Consider the following 24,185-nt stretch of genomic DNA (forward strand, 5'->3'; position numbering starts at 1 on the left):
GTTAATAATAAATAATAAATCAATTGTAGTATGTTCCGCTTACTCTCCAAAATACTCAACAAGTTTTGGAAACGATATTTGTAAGCTAACATCAAACAATAGCGAGTTTATAATTCTAGGTGATTTTAATGCCAGGCATGTTTGTTGGAATTGCCCATCAAACAATTCCGCCGGTAAATCATTGTTCGATATACATAGCCGATCGAATTTCTACATTCTCCATCCAGATTCACCAACATACTATCCCTATCAACGAAATCGGAATCCATCTATAATTGATTTAGTAATTACCAATTCGAACCTTAAACTCTCTGTTGATGTGTTGGAGTTTGGATTTCCGTCTGACCATCGTCCAGTTATTTGCTCTATTGATCGTTCTGTTGCGAATACTATCGAATCGCGCTTCTATAACTACAAACGTACAAACTGGAATAAATTCAGAACTCTCATTAATAACAGTATCTCGATACGCAGCGAGCTTTTCAGCAGTAAGGCATCAGTTTCTAAAGAAATTGAAAACTTTACTTCCTCAGTTTTGCACGCAAGGGACTCTTCTACTCCCAAAGTTAACAGTTGCTTCAACTACAATTTGCCAGCTGAAATAATAAAATTCATTAAGGCCAGAAGGTCATACAAAAGAAAGAAACAACGTGCAGGAAATGCTACGGAGCAAATTCACTATGAACAATGTGTTAAATTGTTAAGCAAAATTATTGACCAGAAGATAAAACTTCATCGTAATAAAGAGTGGTCGAGCTTTCTAACAAAAATGAAACCTGGAGATAAATCTTTTTGGAGAGTTAGTAGAAGTCTTCGAGGTAAAGGTAAAAACAAAGTCCCTCCATTAAACCACTGCAATAATAAAATAGTAACTGATATGGAAAAGGCGGAGTTACTTGCAGAAACCTTTGCTAAATCCAACGGCATCACTTCACATTTTAAACATTCAATAGATAAAAAGGTATATTCATTGGTTAAAAAGGTCAAAAATGAAAACCCGGATATAGATTCCATCATACCAACTTCCTTAGCTGAAATTCGCGGAATTATTTCTACACTAAAGTCCTCAAAATCCCCCGGATTCGATGGTATTTCCAATGTGTTGATTAAAAATCTACCTGAAAAGGCTCTTAAAGTTATTGTAAATATAATAAACAGTTGTCTTCGGCTGAATTATTTCCCTGAAAGCTTTAAGGTTGCTAAGGTAATCGCCATTCACAAACCCAATAAACCCAAAACGGACCCCTCAAGTTATAGACCTATTAGCCTTTTAAGCAACTTGTCTAAAATCTACGAGAAAGTGATTCATACTAGACTTTATGATTTTTCTGCCGAAAATGCTTTGATTTCTGACGTTCAGTTTGGTTTCAGAAAAGAGCACAGCGCTGTCAACCAAGTTCACCGAATAATTAATTTAATTAAACGCAATAAAAGTGCCAAACGATCTACAGGTCTTGTGCTTTTGGACATTGAGAAAGCGTTTGACACTATTTGGCATAATGGACTAGTATATAAATTGCTAGTTAACAATGTTCCCAAATATCTATGCAAAGTTGTTTTAAACTTTCTGGAGGCACGATCATTCATTGTGTCAGTCAATTCAGCCAATTCGTCTCCAAAACTACTTAACACTGGACTTCCCCAAGGATCTGTACTGTCTCCATTATTATTTTCCATTTTCACATCTGATTTTAAAACACCATCTTATATTAAAACGGCTTACTATGCGGACGATACGGCTTTAATCACCTCCAGCAAGCTTACGAAAGCCTTACTAAAAAAGATGGAAAAAGGATTAACAGCTTGCAGCAAATACCTTACTAAATGGAAAATAAAAATCAATCCAGCCAAAACCCAGGCAATTATATTCCCGTTTAATAAATCTCCCAAACGTCTGCCCAGACGTTGTCTAAACTTTGGTAATGAGAGAATTACTATATCTGATAGTGTAAAATACCTAGGCGTCACACTTGATAAAAAACTCACATTTGGTAAACACATTGATGATATCCGCCAAAAGGTGCTCAAAACTATCACTGCTTTATGGTCACTACTTCACAGAAACTCGTATCTCAATCACGAAAATAAAAATCTGCTATTCAAAAGTGTAATTAGACCTTCTATTACATACGCGTGTCCAATTTGGTGCATAGCAGCAAAATCGAACTTGAGAAAGTTGCAAGTTCTTCAAAACAAATGCCTAAAGATGATAAATAATAAGCATTGGAGATACTCTACATCTATACTCCACAACGAAACAGGATACATGAAATTGGAAGAATTTCTTGCCATGCTTAATTCTAATTACATGAACAAAGCAAAATATTCTCCTTATCCGCTGATAAGGTCTTGCTGCGAATAAGACTTTTTATTAATACATCAATCATTAGAATTATCAAATCGGAAGTCGTATGTTTATCGTGGCTATTCCCGCAATATCCCTGTATAGTCATACATATTCCAAAATATTTGAACTGATTATGATAATGTATATAAAGGTTTTATCCTAATTTTCCCTTTAAAAATATATAGATAAATATAGATTGAAACATACTGTTAATATCTCTGATGAATAATCTTATTTGTAGCAATATCTAAAAGATAAAATCTCATCCAAACATTGTAATTATAAATGAGAAATGAAGACTAATAAAGACGAATTCAAAAATTGAAATTGAAATTTTGAAAATTTTATTTGTAAAGAAAATTTTCTCAAAATTTTATTTCTATAGAAAATTTTGTCAAAATTTTACTCCTAGAGAATTTTTTTTCAAAATTTCATTTCTAGAGAAAATTTTGTCAAAATTTTATTTCTATAGAAAATTTTGTCAAAATTTTTATTTCTATGCAACTTTTTTCAAAATTTTATTTCTAGAGAATTTTATGTCAAAATTTTATTTTTATAGCAAATTTTGTCAAAAATTTTATTTCTCTAGAAAATATTGGCAATATTTTATTTCTATAGTAAATATTGTCAAAATTTTATTTTCATAGAAAATATTGTAAAAATTTTATTTCTATAGAAAATTATGTCAACATTTTATTTCTTTAGAAAATTTTGTCAAAATGTTATTTCTATAGAAAATATTGTCAAAATTGTATTTCCATAGAAAATATTGTCAAAATTTTATTCCTATAGAAAATTTTTTCAAAATTTTATTTCTATAGAAAATTTTGCCAAATTTGTATTTCTATAGAAAATGTTGTCAAAATTTTATTTCTATAAAAAATTTTCTCAAGATGTTATTTCTATAGAAAATTTGTTCAAAATTTTACTTCTATAGAATTTTTTTTTCAAAATTTTATTTCTCTAGAAAATTTTTTCAAAACTTTATTTCTATAGAAAATATTGTCAAAATTTTATTTCTATAGAATTTTTGACAAAATTTTATTTCTATAGAAAATTTTGTCAAAATTTTATCTCTATTGAAAATTTTGTCAAAATTTTATTTCTATAGAAAATTTTGTCAAAATTTTATTTCTATAGAAAATTTTGTCAAAATTTTATTTCTATAGAAAATTTTCTCAAACTTTTATTTCTGTAGAAAATTTTGTCAAAATTTTATTTCTATATAAAATTTTGTCAAAATTTTATTTCTATATAAAATGTTGTCAACATTTTATTTCTATAGAAAATTATGTCAAAATTTTATTTCTTTAGAAAATTTTGTCAAAATTTTATTTCTATAGAAAATATTGTCAAAATTGTATTTCCATAGAAAATATTGTCAACATTTTATTTCCATAGAAAATATTGTGAACATTTTATTTCCATAGAAAATATTGTCAAAATTGTATTTCCATAGAAAATATTGTCAAAATTTTACTTCTATAAAAAATTTTTTCAAAATTTTATTTTTATAGAAAATTTTCGCAAAAGTTTATTTGTAAAGAAAATTTTCTCAAAATTTTATTTCTATAGAAAATTTTGTCAAAATTTTATTCCTAGAGAATTTTTTTTCAAAATTTCATTTCTAGAGAAAATTTTGTCACAATTTTATTTCTATAGAAAATTTTGTCAAAATTTTTATTTCTATGCAACTTTTTTCAAAATTTTATTTCTAGAGAAAATTATGTCAAAATTTTATTTTTATAGCAAATTTTGTCAAAAATTTTATTTCTCTAGAAAATATTGGCAATATTTTATTTCTATCGTAAATATTGTCAAAATTTTATTTTCATAGAAAATATTGTAAAAATTTTATTTCTATAGAAAATTATGTCAACATTTTATTTCTTTAGAAAATTTTGTCAAAATGTTATTTCTATAGAAAATATTGTCAAAATTTTATTTCCATAGAAAATATTGTCAAAATTGTATTTCCAAAGAAAATATTGTCAAAATTTTATTCCTATAGAAAATTTTTTCAAAATTTTATTTCTATAGAAAATGTTGCCAAATTTGTATTTCTATAGAAAATGTTGTCAAAATTTTATTTCTATAAAAAATTTTCTCAAGATGTTATTTCTATAGAAAATTTGTTCAAAATTTTACTTCTATAGAATTTTTTTTTTCAAAATTTTATTTCTCTAGAAAATTTTTTCAAAACTTTATTTCTATAGAAAATATTGTCAAAATTTTATTTCTATAGAATTTTTGACAAAATTTTATTTCTATAGAAAATCTTGTCAAAATTTTATCTCTATTGAAAATTTTGTCAAAATTTTATTTCTATAGAAAATTTTGTCAAAATTTTATTTCTATAGAAAATTTTGTCAAAATTTTATTTCTATAGAAAATTTTCTCAAAATTTTATTTCTGTAGAAAATTTTGTCAAAATTTTATTTCTATAGAAAATGTTGTCAAAATTTTATTTCTATAGAAAATTATGTCAAAATTTTATTTCTTTAGAAAATTTTGTCAAAATTTTATTTCTATAGAAAATATTGTCAAAATTGTATTTCCATAGAAAATATTGTCAACATTTTATTTCCATAGAAAATATTGTAAAAATTTTATTTCTATAGAAAATTTTGTCAAAATTTTATTTCTAAAGAAAATTTTGTCAAAATTTTATTTCTATAGAAAACTTTTTCAAAATTTTATTTCTATAGAAAATTTTCTCAAAATTTTATTTCTATAGAAACTAATTGATATTATTAAATTTAGTTTTAATTAAAAAATTGATTGAGTTAATAAAAAATAATGTTTTTAAAAATTCAATTAAAATTTTAATTGTAAAAGTTTTGGAAGAGTTTTTGCGGTGTAATAATAATTATGATTAATTAAAAAATATAAAAAAAATATCACATGAAATTATGGATTTTTTTATATTTTTTGTTAAATGTAGAAATTTAATTTTAAGAAAAATATTAAAACTATTTTATCTTTTTAATTTATAGAAAATAAAATACATTACAATTGATAATTTAAAAAAAAAAAAAACAACAAAACTAATTGATTAATTATTGAAAAATTTTATTGCATTATTTTGTTAAATTTGAAAAATGCATTATTTATTTATCTTTATTAGCAATGTGTATAAAGAATGTACACTTTCATTAATTGCAAAATAGCATAAATAATTTTTATTTGTTATGCCATAAACATAAAGAAATGACACGCAATGTGTGGTTTGGTTATATGCATGTTTCCATTCAAGTCTCACTTTTCGAATATATATCTGTCTACGCTGCAGATTGTCCGTCCTCCTGGTGGCATAAGTTTATTTGCCTGTTCATCTGGCTTTACAGGAGGTAATCAAGGCGTACTTTTCTTCTTCAATCATCTGCAATTTGTTTGTATATTACACTAACAAAAATAAAATTTTCATTCGTTGAGGTAAATGAAATGAATACAATTATCAAAAATTTTAAATTCCTACTTTTCGTAACCTTCTAAAAGGTATATTAAAATCCCATCAATATTTTCAAAACTTTTAACTTCAATAATGCTAGTAATAATGCATTTTAAAGAAAATTATTGAAGTACATTAAGGCGTATCATACATATTAATTAATACTTGAGTGCGTATGATTTATATGAATTGATCCTCTAGTGCGAATGATTTATATTAATTATGGATAATTTTAAGAAAAATTTTAATAACTAGGATTTTTTCCTCCCCCATGCTTTTTAATGTCATAAAAATATTATAGCAATATTCTTTGAATTTAAGAGAGGCATATTTTTTTAAACAAATTCCTCTTTAAATGTTATAAATCTTTCCCACTAGATAATTAATAAATATAAATCATACATACCAGAGTATATCATTATCATAATCGTTGTCAATACCATTGATATAAAATTTATTACCATGAATGATTATCATAATTGTTCTCTAATCATAATTTTTTCAAGTGTATTTCTTCTTCTCTACATGTAATGGAGTTACCCTTTTGTTAGCAACAAACGTAAACACTTCATTTTATTCTTTTCATCTGACTGACATTTGCCTATTCATATCTATTTGCCCATAACACATTCGCAATCAATTAAATTGAATTTAACTTAAATGCATTTGGAATTGCAAGATCGCTGGAGATGGCTAAGGCAAGACAGGCCAACATTATGAATTTTTCTTACATGGTGGCTTTGTATACGTTAATGATTTACCAACAAATTTTTACATGGGCTGTGCCCAGCTGTCACGTTTTGACTAAATCAGAAAACAAATCATATGAATACAGACTTTCAAAATATACCCTAGATTTGCTGGTGCAATCCATATGCCGTACCCACCTATAATGGACACGAGACTCATTTTGGTTAAGGGGAATAAAGTTGCATATGCCAGTTAGCATTCTTGGCTATATGATGGAGGGAGGGCAGAATGAGAGAACGAGAGCAAAGCTAGAGAAGCATTGCGATATGTGTTTTTTTTTTTTTGTAAATTGGGGTCAAAGTGGGCTAAAAACTCATCGCCTACTACCTGTCAAATGCTTGAGTAAGCTGATTTTAATTTTAAAGAAGGTAGCGAAAAGGTTTTTCTTTCAAATTTTTCTTAAGAACAAATACAAAGTAAAGATAACTAAAAAACAAGTGTAGAGAAAAATATGTAAATATTATATTTTCTTGAATCTCCCCATTAATAATCATAATTGGATTAAAAACTTCCTCCAAACTTACCTAAAGTTTTTCAGATAATTTCAATGTTAAGTTGAGTTTTTGTCAAGAGTTCCATTAGAAAGAATAAAATCTGCAAAGAGAACATTAAAGAAAAGAACAAAATTAATTATCGTATAATTGAAAATATTTTATATTCATTCTGTGATATGGCACAAATTTAAAATCCGAAAATCGCCACATCATTTGAACTTCATGCACTTATTGAATTACCTTTGAAATTGTCCGACCATTTTTTCACATATTCTATTATGTGATTTAAATACAATACTCAGAGTGAGATTATATCATAGATAGGTAAACGAGAACAAAGACGTGTGTAAAAAAGAAGAGAAGCTAATAAATTCCAGTAAATTTGTATGAGAAATAATTGTATAAAGTGTAGACATAAACATGGGGCATATGTGAAAAACTTAGGTTTTTTGCAAAAATTATACACATTATTTGTTCACTTGAATGAAAAATCTACACAAAATATAGAACGCAAAGCGTATAGTCCATGGTGATGGTGCCTTATAGATGTGTCCTTAATAAAAGAAACATTTTTCTAAGTAGACGACACTTTTCCCATGTAGTGTAGACTTTTTCATTATAGTGGAGACTTATCGAAAATAGTTGAAACTTTTTGAAAATATATAGTAGATTTATCCAAGATGATTGAAAATTTCCTAGACGTCATATATGTTCGATATAGATTATGGAGACTTTGCATTGACACAAGCAAACTGTTTAAAATAATGGGGGGGGGGGGGGGGAAATGCTTACCGATGTGCGATATAAAACGAAAAGCAATTAGTCCATGGTTTTACCTTGGAGATGTTTCTTAGTAACGAAACTTTTTTGTAAGTAGTGGGGACTTTTCCAATGTAGTGGAGACTGTTTCTTTGTTGCGGAGAGTTGTTGAATAATGCAAAAAAAACTTGTTTAAACACAATGCAAATTTATTCCATATGATTGGAACATTCCCAGACATCATATCAATTTTATATAGATTATGGAGACTTAGCATTGACACAAGCAAACTGTTTAAAATAATGGGGGAAAACTGCTTACCGATGGGCGATATAAAACGAAAAGCAATTAGTCCATGGTTTTACCTTGGAGATGTTTCTTAGTAAAGAAACTTTTAAGTAGTGGAGACTTTTCCAATGTAGTGGAGACTTTTTCTTTGTTGCGGAGAGTTGTTGAATAATGCAAAAAAACTTGTTTAAACACAATGCAAATTTATTCCATATGAATGGAACATTCCTAGACATCATATCAACTTTATATAGATTATGGAGACTGCATGACTTACGCAAAGTGTTTACAATAATGGGGAACCTTCTTACAACTGATGGACGATATAAAACGACAATCATTTAGTACCATGGCATTACATTTTAGATGTTTTCTTAGTAAAGACAAAATTTTCTAAGTAGTGGAGACTTTTCCAATGTATTGAAGACTTTTTCATAGTTGCGGAGAGTAGCCGAATGTTGTACAAAAGTTGATTAAAAAATATTGTAAGTTTATCCTAGATGAATGGAACTTTCCCAGACATCGTAACTGCTTAATATAGATTATGGAGACTTTGCATGGCACAAGGAAACTCTTTAAAATAAATGAAAAAATTCATACAACTCGATAAAGTTCATGATAGCATCTTATAGATGTTTTCTTAGTAATTAACCTTATTTCTAAGCATTGGAGACTTTTCCTATGTAGTGGAAAGTTGTCGAATATTGTACAAAACTTGAATATTTCCCAGACATCGTAACTTCTTAATGTAGATTAGGGAGACTTTGAATGGCACAAGGAAACTTTTTAAAATAATGCGAAAAATGCTTAAAACTTGAACAAGTTCATGGTGGTATCTTGTAGATGTTTCACTAGTAAAGAAACTTTTTTTTTAAGTAGTGGAGATTTTTTCCGATGTAGTGGAGAGTTGTCGAATGTTGTAAAAAAAACTTAATAAAAAATATTTTAAGTTTATCGTAGATAATTCGATATTTCCCAGACTCTTAACTACAATATATAGATCAAGAGAGACTTTGCATAACACAAGGAAACCGTTTGAAATAATGCTTATGTTACAACTTGAACAAGTTCATGGTGGTACCTTATAGATGTTTTCCTAGTAAAGAAACTTTTTCTAAGCAGTGGAGATTTTCCCAATGTAGTGGAGACTTTTTCGTTGTAGTGGAGAGTTGTCGAAGGTTGTAAAAAACTTGATTAAAAAATATTGTAAGTTTATCCTAGACGATTTGATATTTCCCAGACATCTTAACTACAAGATATAGATTATGGAGACTTTGCATAACACAAAGAAACTGTTTAAAATAATGCTTACAACTTGAACAAGTTCATGGTGGTACCTTATAGATATTTTCCTTGTACAGAATTTTTTTGTTTTCTGAGTAGTGTAGACTTTTTCATTGTTGTGGAGAGTTGTCGAATGTTGCAAAAAACTTGTGTAAAAAATACTGTACATCTATCCTAGATTATTGTAACATTCCCAGACATCATAACTACTTGATATAGATTATGGAGACTTTGCATGACATAAGGAAACTGTTTAAAATAATGGGGAAAATGTTTACAACTTCGAATAAGTTTATGGTGGTCCTTATAGATGTTTCACTAGTAAATAACCTGTTTCCAAGCAGAGGAGACTTTTTCGTTGTTGTGGAGACTTATCGGCAATAACAGAAACTTGTTGAAAAAATATTTTAGATTGATCCTAGATGATTGACACTTTTCTAGACACCATATCTATTGGATATAGATTATGGAGACTTTGCATAACACAAGGACTTTCCTTAGAATAATGGCAAAGATGCTTACAATCGGAGGAGATGGAGTATTTTCTGTAATCTATAAAGGATAAATTTCTATAAATAATTAATAAAGAAAATATTTTCTAATTAGTTGTGACTTTCCAGCAACTTTAGTGGAGACATTTTTGATTTTTTTAACGAATCAATTAAAGAGACTTTCTAAAATAATGAAAAAATATTCTGAGTGGAAAAAACTTTTCAGCAGCAGTGGAGACATTATTGATTATTTTGAAACGTAACCAATAGTGGAGACATTTTCGTAATGGTGCATAACGAATAAAGAACTAATTTAGAAATATAGAAAATTTTTTTAAGTAGTGAATGGTTTCTAACAGCAATGTAATTTTGTTTTTTTTTTTTTTTTTTGATTTTGAGGCTCAAATAAAATTTTATTAAAATTGAGAAAATGTTTAGTGTATCCTTATTAAGTCCAAAATATGTCTCTAAAATATCGGAAACTCAAAAAAAAAAAAAATACAAAATATAATATTTTCAGTTGTAAATACTTTATCATAACATATGAATCAACTTTGAGTTTTTGGAGACTTTCGCGATGAAGCGGAAAATTTTAGAAAAATACGAAATTGCTTGACTACATTTTACAGATTTCTCCCCGATCATAATTTAAAATGGATTGTGGAGACTTTTAAATTTTTTCTTCAAATTATACTAATAAAATTGAAATTTATTCTATTTTCTTATTTTAAACATTAATTGTCTTAATGATCTTGGAAACATTTTGGAAAATTATTTTTTGGTAATTTTTTATTATAAAATTTCTAATTAATTTTAAACTTTTCTAATTCTCACACACATATAATTTTCTTTTATCCGCCAAATCTTTTTTTAACAGAATAGTTGTCTGTAACTCTGGAGAAATTTTCAGCCATACATATATGTCGTAGCCTCCACGCTTGTAATGCAAACAAAAAAAATATAAAAATGAGCAAAAAGTTTAAAAATAAACATGGGAAACTAACGATTTGACTAATTGCGGGTAAATGTTCGTTTGCTCGTATCTTCATGAATGTTTAATGGTCTAGATGATAATGTTTGCCAAGGAAATGTGGTACAATCATTAAGTGTGGGTTTTAAAAAAGAAAATGCACCAAGGAAAACAATTTATAAAAATCCAACGTTGGAGTAGTAGTTTAAAATATTAGTTTATATTATTTCTATGCCAACTATTCATTTTATTAATGATTTTTAAGAGGTGCATCTGAATTAAAATTCAATATCTAATTGAAAAAAAAAAAACGGAACACACAACACATGGTATAATATTGGAAAGCTAACAACCATTGATTAATCTCTTATTATAAATATTAATAGATTTAGTTTCAGGCAATCAAAATTATGCGATTTTTCATTAATATTATTTATTTTTGGAAAACGCGATTGCATTTCAATTCAATTAAAGAGTTTCATTTTGCCCCACAGTCACATAAATCTCGACTACAAACCGTAGTAACAAACGTAACAAACTAAATAAAAATAATTCAAATGAAGTAGAGTATTAACACCAAAGTACATATATTAAAATTTTGACAAAATTTTCTATAGAAATAAAATTTTGATAAAAATTTTCTATAGAAATCACATTTTGACAAAATTTTCTATAGAAATCACATTTAGAAAAAATTTTCTTTAGAAATAAAATTTTGACAAAATTTTCCATAGAAATAAAATTTTGATAAACTTTTCTATAGAAGTAAAATTTTGACGAAATTTTCTATAGAAAAAAAAATTTGACAAAATTTTCTATAGAAATAAAATTTTGACAAAATTTTCTATAGAAATAAAATTTTGACAACATTTTCTATAGAAACAAAATTTTGACAACATTTTCTATAGAAACAAAATTTTGACAAAATTTTCTATAGAAATAAAATTTTAATAAAATTTTCTATAGAAATAAAATTTTAACAAAATTTTCTATAGAAATAAAATTTTGACAAAATTTTCTATAGAAATAAAATTTTGACAAAATTTTCTATAGTAAGAAAGTTTGGACAAAATTTTTATAGGAATAAAATTTTGACAAAATTTTCTATAGAAAGAAAGTTTGGACAAAATTTTTATAGGAATAAAATTTTGACAAAACTTTCTATAGAAAAAAAAATTTTGGCAAAACTGTCTACAATTTAATATTTTAAATTTAAAATTTTCTATAAAAATAAAATTTTGACAAAATTTTCTATAGAAATAAAGTTTTGACAAAATTTTCTATAGAAATAAAATTTTGATAAAATTTTCTATAAAAATAAAATTTGGACAAAATTTTCTATAGAAATAAAATTTTGACAAAATTTTCTATAGAAATAAAATTTTGAAAAAATTAATATACATTTTCTATAGAAATAAAATTTTGAAAAAATTTTTTATAGAAATAAAGTTTTGACAAAATTTCTATAGAAATAAAATTTTGACAAAACTTTCTATAAGAAAAAAATTTTGGCAAAACTGTCTAAAATTTAAAATTTTCTATAAAAATAAAATTTTGACAAAATTTTCTATAGAAATAAAGTTTTGACAAAATGTTCTATAGAAATAAAATTTTGACAAAATTTTCTATAGAAATAAAATTTTGACAAAATTTTCTATAAAAATAAAATTTGGCCAAAATTTTCTATAGAAATAACATTTTGACAAAATTTTCTATAGAAAGAAAGTTTGGACAAAATTTTTATAGGAATAAAATTTTGACAAAACTTTCTATAGAAAAAAAAAAATTTTGGCAAAACTGTCTACAATTTAATATTTTAAATTTAAAATTTTCTATAAAAATAAAATTTTGACAAAATTTTCTATAGAAATAAAGTTTTGACAAAATTTTCTATAGAAATAAAATTTTGATAAAATTTTCTATAAAAATAAAATTTGGACAAAATTTTCTATAGAAATAAAATTTTGACAAAATTTTCTATAGAAATAAAATTTTGAAAAAATTAATATACAATTTTCTATAGAAATAAAATTTTGAAAAAATTTTTTATAGAAATAAAGTTTTGACAAAATGTCTATAGAAATAAAATTTTGACAAAACTTTCTATAAGAAAAAAATTTTGGCAAAACTGTCTAAAATTTAAAATTTTCTATAAAAATAAAATTTTGACAAAATTTTCTATAGAAATAAAGTTTTGACAAAATGTTCTATAGAAATAAAATTTTGACAAAATTTTCTATAGAAATAAAATTTTGACAAAATTTTCTATAAAAATAAAATTGTGACAAAATCTTCTATAGAAATAAAATTTTGACAAAATTTTCTATAGAAATAAAATTTTGACAAAATAAATATACAATTTTCTACAGAAATTAAATTTTGACAAAATTTTCTATAGAAATATAGTTTTGACAAAATTTCTAATAGAAATAAAATTTTGACAAAACTTTCTATAGAAAAAAAAATTGGCAAAACTGTCTAAAATTTAAAATTTTCTATAAAAACAAAATTTTGACAAAATTTGCTATAGAAATAAAGTTTTGACAAAATTTTCTATAGAAATAAAATTTTGATAAAATTTTCTATAAAAATAAAATTTGGACAACATTTTCTATAGAAATAAAATTTTGACATAATTTTTTATAGAAATAAAATTTTGACAAAATTTTCTATAGAAATAAAATTTTGACAAAATATATATATGCAATTTTCTACAGAAATTAAATTTTGACAAAATTTTCTATAGAAATATAGTTTTTGACAAAATTTCTATAGAAATAAAATTTTGACAAAACTTTCTATAGAAAAAAAAAATTGGCAAAACTGTCTAAAATTTAAAATTTTCTATAAAAATAAAATTTTCTATAGAAATAAAGTTTTGACAAAATTTTCTATAGAAATAAAATTTTGACAAAATTTTCTATAGCAATAACATTTTGACAACATTTTCTATAGCAACAAAATTTTGACAAAATTTTCTATAGAAATAAAATTTTGACAAAATTTTCTATAGAAATAAAATCTTGGTAGATTAGTTTTGGCTTAAGTGGCAGCCATGCTTATGAACCGATATGGACCAGTTTCTGCATGGTTGTTAGAGACCATATACTAACACCACGTACTAAATTTCAACTCGATCGTATGAAATTTGCTTATCTAAGAAGCTGCACAAGCCAAATCTGGGGGTCGGTTTATACGGAGGCTATACCTAAAAGTGGTCCAATATAGCCCATTTACAATACCACCCGACATACATCATTAACAACTACTCATGCCAAGTTTCAAGTCGATAGCTTGTTTCGTTCGGAAGTTAGCAAGATTTCAACAGACGGACGGACATGCTTGGATCGACTCAGAATTTCACCACGACCCAGAATATGTATAATTTATGGGGTCTTAGAGAAATATTTCGATGTGTTGTAAACGGAATGACAAAGTTAATATGCCCCCCATCCTACGGTGGAGGGTATAAAAAGAGGAAATAAATTAACGTTTTTTTGCATTGTCGAAACTATGACCCCTAGTATTTAATGTAGGCGCCCCACTCTATAGGTGGAAGCGAATTTAAACCGTTGTTTTTACTATAAACTACGAAAGATAATATACTAATTTGCTTAAGTGGTGTTCGTCTCTCCGTCCGTCCTTCCGTTCTTCTACCACAGGATAGAGGTAAACGAAATTTTTCATTCCGTTTGCAGGATATCAGAATATTGGACTTAGACACCAAAAAAGGTAAATATATTCTTGGTCCTGGTGAATTTCTGAGTTAGTCTTGCGATATCCGTCCGTCAGTTGAAATCACACTATCCTCCGAACGCTATAAGCTATGGACTTTAGCTAGAACCCCCATTATAAACCGATTGCTAGAGATAATTTTATTTAAATTAATTATTTTTTTTTTTTTTTATAATACTACATTATATTTTCACGCAAAGGCTAGTTTTGATCAGTTTTGCATAACTTAAACAATTTCCTGTAGCTCATTGAAGTATTTGCAAAAATTTGCAAAGAATTACCACATTGTGGAATTTCTTTTCATTTAGTCCGCCATATAATGATGAAGGAAAACCACAAATAAAGGGTGATTTGTTAAGAGCTTGATAACTTTTTTTTTTAAAAAAACGCATAAAATTTGCAAAATCTCATCGGTTCTTTATTTGAAACGTTAGATTGGTCCATGACATTTACTTTTTGAAGATAATTTCATTTAAATGTTGACCGCGGCTGCGTCTTAGGTGGTCCATTCGGAAAGTCCAATTTTGGGCAACTTTTTCGAGCATTTCGGCCGGAATAGCCCGAATTTCTTCGGAAATGTTGTCTTCCAAAGCTGGAATAGTTGCTGGCTTATTTCTGTAGACTTTAGACTTGACGTAGCCCCACAAAAAACAGTCTAAAGGCGTCAAATCGCATGATCTTGGTGGCCAACTTACCGGTCCATTTCTTGAGATGAATTGTTCTCCGAAGTTTTCCCTCAAAATGGCCATAGAATCGCGAGCTGTGTGGCATGTAGCGCCATCTTGTTGAAACCACATGTCAACCAAGTTCGGTTCTTCCATTTTTGGCAACAAAAAGTTTGTTAGCGTCGAACGATAGCGATCGCAATTCACCGTAACGTTGCGTCCAACAGCATCTTTGAAAAAATACGGTCCAATGATTCCACCAGCGTACAAACCACACCAAACAGTGCATTTTTCGGGATGCATGGGCAGTTCTTGAACGGCTTCTGGTTGCTCTTCACCCCAAATGCGGCAATTTTGCTTATTTACGTAGCCATTCAACCAGAAATGAGCCTCATCGCTGAACAAAATTTGTCGATAAAAAAGCGGATTTTCTGCCACTGATTTTGGTAATAAAATTCAATGATTTGCAAGCGTTGCTCGTTAGTAAGTCTATTCATGATGAAATGTCAAAGCATACTGAGCATCTTTCTCTTTGACACCATGTCTGAAATCCCACGTGATCTGTCAAATACTAATGCATGAAAATCCTAACCTCAAAAGAATCACCCTTTAATTGTGTTTTTATCCCTATTCTAAGCATCCATAATTGGAACGTGTGGTATTTGGCATCTTGAGGTGTGCATAAACAATTCCCCTGCAAAAAAGAAGTGGGTAGAGAGATTCTTAAATCATTATTCAACACCGACAACAAATACCAAGTGCTTCAAAAAATTTTGTGGCTATAAAGGGTAAATCTGGGGAGAAAATCTCTTCTGTCTGGCTGGCTGTCTGTCTGTATGTCTGCTTGCTGTTTCTTGCCAGTTAATGACTTGTAATTCTTTTCTCCTTTTTTCTTTTACTTGTACATAATTTTTTTTTGTTATTCGCCCATGGAGGTGCGAATTTTCAAAATAAAAATTCGCCAAAGAAGCCGATGTGAAATGCTGATGATGCAAAAAAAAAACGAAACCAACCAAACAGTAGCAAATATGTCTGTTACCCCACACTCAAGTTCCAACTATAGAGCACTTTATAACTTTATTTTGCGTAGCATTCTCCCTTCTGGCTATTAGAGGGTTTTGTCATAATTTGTGTGTGGCTTAAGTGAAGTAGTGCTTGCCACTACTCCAAAGAGTGGAAGAGTTCTTGGAGGCCTCTTTTTTCTTATTTCTCTCCATTGTTGACTTGATCTTGCATTCGTCTTGGTAGAGAATGTAAGAATTATTTGCTTAAACAAAGTGTTTAAATTATGATGAGGAGAAAAAATATTCCCACGCGTTCTAGGCTATTGTTGTAGTTTTTTTTTTGGCGGCGAGAATCATGGGTACACACAGTGGTAAAGCTGTATGGCAGTTGTAAAATGGTTTTGGGGTTTACTACACCCTCGAACTGAGGATGAGCGTATACTAACATTGTCATTCTGTTTGTAACTCATTGAAATATTGATCTCAGATCCCCGTAAATTTTGTATATTCTGTGTTGTGGTAAAATTCTGGGTGAATTTGGCGATGTCCGTGTGTCTGTGGATTTCCGAGACGGGCTATCGACTGAAATATGGTCCTTAGAGTTCTTATTGATGTGAGCTAAACGGTACAACCCTCATATAAGCCGACCTCCCCTGTCACAAGTGATGATTTCTCTCATTTTATCAAAATATTATTTCTATTTCGTTAAAATTTTATTTCCATAGAAAATTTTGTCAAAATTTTATTTCTCTAGAAAATTTTGTCAAAATTTTATTTCCATAGAAAATTTTGCTAAATGTGATTTCTATAGAAAATTTTGTCAAAATTTTATTTCTATAGAATATTATGTAAAAATGTGATTTCTATAGAAAATTTTATCACAATGTGATTTCTATAGAAAATTTTGTCAAAATTTTATTTTCATAGAATATTTTGTCAAAATTTTATTTCTATAGAAAATTTTGTCAAAATTTTATTTCTATAGAAACTTTTGTCAAAATTTTATTTCCATAGAAATATTTGTCAAAATTTTATTTTCATAGAAATATTTGTCAAAATTTTATTTTCATAGAAAATTTTGTTAAAATTTTATTTTCATAGAAAATTTTGTTAAAATTTTATTTCTATAGAAAATGGTGTCAAAATTAAATTTCTATAGAAAATTTTGTCAAAATGTTATTTCCATAGAAAATTTTGTCCAAATTTTATTTCCATAGAAAATATTGTCAAAATTTTATTTCTATCGAAATTTTATTTCAATAGAAAATTTTATCAAAATGTGATTTCTATAGAAAATTGTGTCAAAATTTTATTTCGATAGAAAATTTTGTAAAAATTTAATTACCATAGAAAATTTTGTCACAATTTTATTTCTATAGAAAATTTTGTCAAAATTTTAGTTCCATAGAAAATTTTGTCACAATTTTATTTCCATCGAATCTTTTGTCAAAATTTTATTTCTATAGCTATTCTTCTCAAAATGTGATTTTTATAGAAAATTTTATCAAAATGTGATTTCTGTAGAAACTTCTGTCAAAATTTTATTTCTATAGAAAATTTTGTCAAAATTTAATTTCCATAGAAAATTTTGTCAAAATTTTATTGCCATAGAAAATTTTGTCAAAATTTTATTGCCATAGAAAATTTTGTCAAAATTTTATTTCTTAATTATTTTTCATAGTTTCGTCTATAGGTCGATTAAAAAACATAGATATGATGTTTTTCTTTTATTTTTATTTCCAATATTTCGGTTGACTTCGTCAAAACCGTTTTCAAGGATTGGTTCTGGTGTACTGAATTTAACTTTCAGTGTAAAACAGAGTGTGAAGCTGTGTACACCAGAACAAATCCTTGAAAACGGTTTTGACGAAGTCAACCGAAATATTGGAAATAAATATAAAAGAAAAGCATCATATTTATGTTTTTTAATCGACCTATAGCCGAAACTATGAAAAATAATTCTTAAAGATACATAAAAAGGTCAACGATAATCATCCAGAAAAAAAATTTTATTTCTATAGAAACTTTTGTCGAAATTTTATTTCTATAGAAAATTTTATCAAAATGTGATTTGTATAGAAAATTGTGCCAAAATGTGATTTCTACAGAAAATTTTGTCAAAAATTTATTTCCATAGAAAATTTTGTCAATGTTTTATTTCCACAGAAAATGTTGTCAAAAATTTATTTCTATAGGAAATTTTGTCAAAATTTTATTTCTATAGAAAATGTTGTCAAAATGTGATTTCTATAGAAAATTCTGCCAAAATGTAATTTCTATAGAAAATTCTGTAAAAATTTTATTTCTATAGAAAAATTTGACAAAATTTTATTTCTATAGAAAATTTTGTCAAAATGTGATTTCTATAGAAAATTGTGTCAAAATTTTATTTTCATAGAAAATTTTGTCAAAACTTTATTTCTATACAAAATTTTATTATATTTCATGTTAGACTGATACCGAAACAGGCAATTGACGTCCAAATGCATTATATCTAATTATACAATTATTTTTTCGAGCTTTATTTCATCAAAATGTGATTTCTATTAAAAATTTTGTCAAAATTTTAGTTCTATAGAAAATTTTGTCAAAATGTTATTTCCATAGAAAATTTTGCCAAAATTTTGTTTCCATAGAAAATTTTGCCAAAATTTTTTTTCTATAGAACATTTTGTCAATATTTTATTTCTATAGAAAATTTTGTCAAAATTTTATTTCCATAGAAAATTTTGTCAAAATTTTATTTTCATAGAAAATTTTGTCAAGATTTTAGTTCCATAGAAAATTTTGTTACAATGTGATTTCTATAGAAACTTTTGTCAAAATTTTAATTCCATAGAAAATTTTGTCAAAATTTTATTTCTATACAAAATTTTATCAAAATGTGATTTCTATAGAAAATTTTCTAAAAATGTGATTTCTATAGAAAATTTTGTCAAAATGTGATTTCTATGGAAAATTGTGTCAAAATGTGATTTCTATGGAAAATTTTGTCAAAATTAAATTTCTATAGAAAATTTTGCCAAAATTTTATTTCCATAGAAAATTTGTGAAGTACCTTTTGGTTGGAAACGAATATTCTACCAGACAGTAAAAAATCTACTATTTTTTAGAATTCTACCAAGCGTGGATGTTGCTAGAGGGTTTATAAGTTTCGACCAATTTTTCTTGCTGCTCGTATTAAGCGTCTTTTGGTAAGCCAAGAAAAAAATGCAAATATCTTTTTTGGCATATCGTTTAAAAAGAAATTTATTCAGTTTGTTTTTTTTTTTTTTGTAGATGCAGGTAATTGCAGCGGTCTACCTAGAAACCTTTTGCCCCTTTGGAGTCTTCATTTTGTTTTTGTTTTGTTTTTTTACACTGCAGAACACACATGTTAGCAACTCTGAGAGTCCTCTGATGTATTCTGGTACTTGAGTGTAGTCTCTTCAAATGGTGTTGAGTGTTAAACACCAGTAGTTGGTTAGTAGTAAATCTATTCCAAAAACAACATCATCAACAATCAAACAAAATTCTGAATAATCATAAAAAACAAACCAACCGGCAAGTGTAGCAACAATACCAGCCACTTCAACTACTACTGGCTACTTGAGTAAAATGTTTGTTCTTAGGAAATTTCTAAATCCCATAAAAAAAGCCCAACATAACGAAGAAGACGACGAACATCAAGAAGAAGTGAATAACTACAATGACAGCTACAAGCTAAAAATTTGTTCACCTCTTACTTCCAAGCTAAACGCTTAAGCCAAGTGGCAGTTGATGGGAGTTTGATGGCGGGAATAGTGGAAACAAGTTATGGCTGGGAGTCCCCACAAAAAAAAAAGAACACACAAAACACAAAAGAACATACACTTCAAGTACTTGTTGTTTAGTGTTATTCCATAATAACCCATCTTCCTCCTAAAGATGATGAGTATTTAAATATGGAGAGATATTTTTAGAATTTTCGGAAAGGGAAATAGAGGGAAACGAAAGATTCCCGTAATTGAATGATCTATCAATTTGTTTACGATTGGATTTTTTTGAACTCAGAGACTCTGCTATTTCTCTTGAGGACTTTGGTATTATTCCGGGTCAAGAAGCTTTAAATCTAATCTCTAAAAAATAATATTTGGAAACAGATCGCATTTTTTCCAAATCTTTCATTCTCTTTTCATAATAAAAGCCAGAATAACTCTCCACAACTCTACAGTCTGGATAATTATCTAAGCCTCCACTATAATGGGAAATATCCATTTTTGTGAAGAGTCATTTTGAAATGTGAAGAGTCAAGAGTGAAAAATCTTCAGTCATTGTGCAAGTCTATACTATCACCGAATAACTCTACATTCTACAAGAAGAGATCTTCTACGTGGAGAGATCTCTATTACCTGTGGCACGTATGGACAGTACATAGAAAATTATCTCCACTATATAAGAAAACTCTCCAGAAATAATATCAACTCTCCATTCTGTACTATCACTGAATTACTATCCACTCAACAGGAGAAGTCTGAGATACATATAATCGAAATCTCCTGTATATGAGAAAAATTGCTCTGAAAAAAAAGTATCACAGCCAATATGTACAGTGTGGCTGATATGTATTCCAACCACCATCAGGTTGCTATCATTTCGAAACCACTCGTTAGCCAGCTGATAAATTTATTCCAGTGATCGTAGCCATTTTATTTTTTAAAACCTTACAAAAGCATTTTGATCTATTTATTCAGAAATTTAGTTTCTCGTACCACTGCTACGGTTGCCACTCGTGCCAAAAATAATCTACCAAGATTTGAATAAAATTTCCCCATAAATCTACGAATCTTTCTATAATTTTTTTTTTTTTTCAAAATGTCATTTCTATAGAAAATTTTGTAAAAATTTTATTTCTATAGAAAATTTTGTCAAAAATTTTATTTCTATAGAAAATTTTGTCAACATTTTATTAATATAGAAAATTTTTTCAAAATTTCATTTCTATAGAAAATTTTGTCAAAAATTTTAATGCTATAGAATATTTTTTCCAAATCAGAATCAGAATAAACAATTTTCATTTCTATAGAAAATATTGTCAAAACTTTTATTTCTATAGAAATTTTTGTCAAAAATTTTATTTCCATAGAAAATTTTGTAAAAATTTTGTCAAAATTTCATTCCCATAGAAAATTTTGTCAAAATTTTATTTCTATAGAAAATTTTGTCAATGATTTTATTTCTATAGAAAATTTTGCCAAAATTTTATTGCAATAGAAAATTTTGTCCAAATTTTATTTCTATAGAAAATTTTGTCAAAATTTTTTTTTCCATAGAAAATTTTGCCAAAATTTCATTTCTATAGATAATTTTGTCAAAATTTTATTTCTATAGAATTTTTTTTTTTCAAAATTTCATTTCTATAGAAAATTTTGTTTCTATGCAAAATTTTGTGTATATTTTAGTTCTATAGAAAATTTTGTCAAAATTTCATTTCTATAGAAAATTTTGTGAAAATTTTATTTCTATTGAAAATTTTTTCAAAATTTTATTTCTATAGAAAATTTTGTCAAAATTTTATTTCTATAGAAAATGTTGTCAAAATTATATTTCTATAGACAATTTTGTAAAAAATTTTATTTCTATAGAAAATTTTGTCAAAATTTTATTGCTATAGATAATTTTGTCAAAATTTTATTTCCATAGAAAATTTTGTCAAAATTTTTATTTCTATAGAAAATGTTGTAAAAATTTTATTTCTATAGAAAATTTTGTCAAAATTTTATTTCTATCGAAAATTTTGTCAAAATTTTATTTCTATAGAAAATTTTGTCAAAATTTTATTTCTATAGAAAATTTTGTCAAAATTTTATTTCTATAGAAAATTTTTTCACAATTTCATTTCTATAGAAAATTTTTTCACAATTTCATTTCTATAGAAAATGGTTTCAAAAATTTTATTTCTATAGAAAATTTTGTCAAAATTTTATTTCTATCGAAAATTTTGTCAAAATTTTATTTCTATAGAAAATTTTGTCAAAATTTTATTTCTATAGAAAATTTTGTCAAAATTTTATTTCTATAGAAAATTTTGTCAAAATTTTATTTCTATAGAAAATTTTGTCAAAATTTTATTTCTATAGAAAATTTTGTCAAAATTTTATTTCTATAGAAAATTTTGTCAAAATTTTAGTTCTATAGAACATTTTGTCAAAATTTCATTTCTATAGAAAATTTTGTCAAAATTTTATTTCCATAGAAAATTTTGTCAAAATTTTTATTTCTATAATATATTTTGTCAAAATTTTATTTCTATAGAAAATTTTGTCAATGTTTTAGTTCTATAGAAAATTTTGGCAAAATTTTATTTCTATAGACAATTTTGTCAAAATTTTATTTCTATAGAAAAGTATGTCAAAATTGTTATTTTTATAGAAAAATTTTATTAAAATTTTATTTCTATAGGAAATTTTGGCAAAATTTTATTTCTATAGAAAATTTTGTCAAAATGTTTTTCTATAGAAAATTTTTCAAAAATTGTATTTCCATAGAAAATTTTGTCCAAATTTTAGTTCTATAGTAAATTTTGTCAACATTTTATTTCTATAGAAAATTTTGTCAAAATTTTATTTCTATAGAAAATTTTGTCAAAATTTTATGTCTATAGAAAATTTTGTCAAAATTTTATGTCTATAGAATATTTTGTGAAAATTTTATGTCTATAGAAAATGTTGTCAAAATTTTATTTCACAAACTTATTATACCAGAGTAGTGGTGTACAATATAATACTAAATTTCTTCATGATATGTCCATTCGTCGACATTTTCCTAGTCTTTTCCTACTCAATATCCTCATTTCATGGAGTCGCTTTAATTGTTGGGCTAACTTCAACATTCCATAGAAATAAATAATCCTGGGTGATTATATTTCGTAAAAAACAACCATAGCAAATAAATCCTTCAATCATAATGGAACTATTTCTCTTTGTACTATTTTTAGCTGGTCAATTGATTTCCTGGACATTTTGCTGCAAAACGAAAATACCCATAATTCTTTATAAACACCCACATAAATTCTGATAAAAAAGAAAAACGAAGCAAAAAATCAAAAGAAAAACAAGGTCAATTGGTTAATATTGACTATTTGATAGATACCCGTTTTCCATGGTCTACCATAACAAGGCAACCTACAGAACATGCAATTCCAGAGATCCAATATGGGTGAAAACTGCTGCAACTGGCCAACCAGGCTACCTATATTGTATTGCAACAAGTTTCCAAGAGCTTACTCTACTTTGAGTTTTCTTTTTGGATTTCCAAGGAACCATTGAATACATTTAGAGATGATGATAATGGTGATGACGAGGATGATGATCACCATCATTATGATATTTCCATTTCCATCAAAATCATCATCCCAATCTTCATTGCTATTGCCAATTGTCTGTTGTTTGTTTGTTTGATTCGTGTATTTTAAAAATAAATCTTCTAAATGATGGTCAATTGTTTGTAGAGGAAAATCAAATAAGCGAAATGGTCATAATCATCATCATCATCATGCCACATTACCGGTCAGTCTAATGATTATGATCATTTTATGATCCACATCTTTGAAATTGTTGGATAGTCTGTAACTATCCATCTTAAGCGAAGAATAACCCAAGTTACCATCTTTGTTTTTTGGCTAACCATCATCTATCCTTCTTAGCCATCTCAGTAAGCCGGCATTGAAATCTGTGTTAAACACCCCATCCATGTATGATGAGTTCGTTCTTTGGTCTTGGATCTCATACCAGAGATTTAAAGACAAGATCTATTCTTTGTTATGGCCTCATCATGACCAATATGCCACTAGCGACAGTAGTAGTCAGAGAAAAAAATATCTAATGGAGTAATAGAGGGAGTTGAAATCTTAAAACAAGATAAGCAAATAAAAAAATGGTAGAGAATTACAATGGAAAACAAAAGGAGGCAAAGTAATGTGTAAGAGAC

General features: G+C 26.7%; 1 protein-coding gene across 6 annotated transcripts in view; it reads right to left on the reverse strand.

Annotated features, from left to right (window-relative positions):
* The window catches only part of smash (smallish), a 395,735-nt gene that overhangs the window by 202,328 nt on the left and 169,222 nt on the right, over positions 1-24,185 (reverse strand). For all 6 annotated transcript variants that reach the window (XM_075289509.1, XM_075289511.1, XM_075289510.1 and 3 more), the window contains one exon: positions 7,073-7,142. The gene's annotated coding sequence lies outside the window, so the exon portion shown is untranslated. The remainder of the gene's footprint in view (positions 1-7,072; positions 7,143-24,185) is intronic.

Source organism: Haematobia irritans, chromosome 1 (genome assembly GCF_050003625.1).
Source record: "Haematobia irritans isolate KBUSLIRL chromosome 1, ASM5000362v1, whole genome shotgun sequence".
NCBI classification, from domain to species: domain Eukaryota; kingdom Metazoa; phylum Arthropoda; class Insecta; order Diptera; family Muscidae; genus Haematobia; species Haematobia irritans.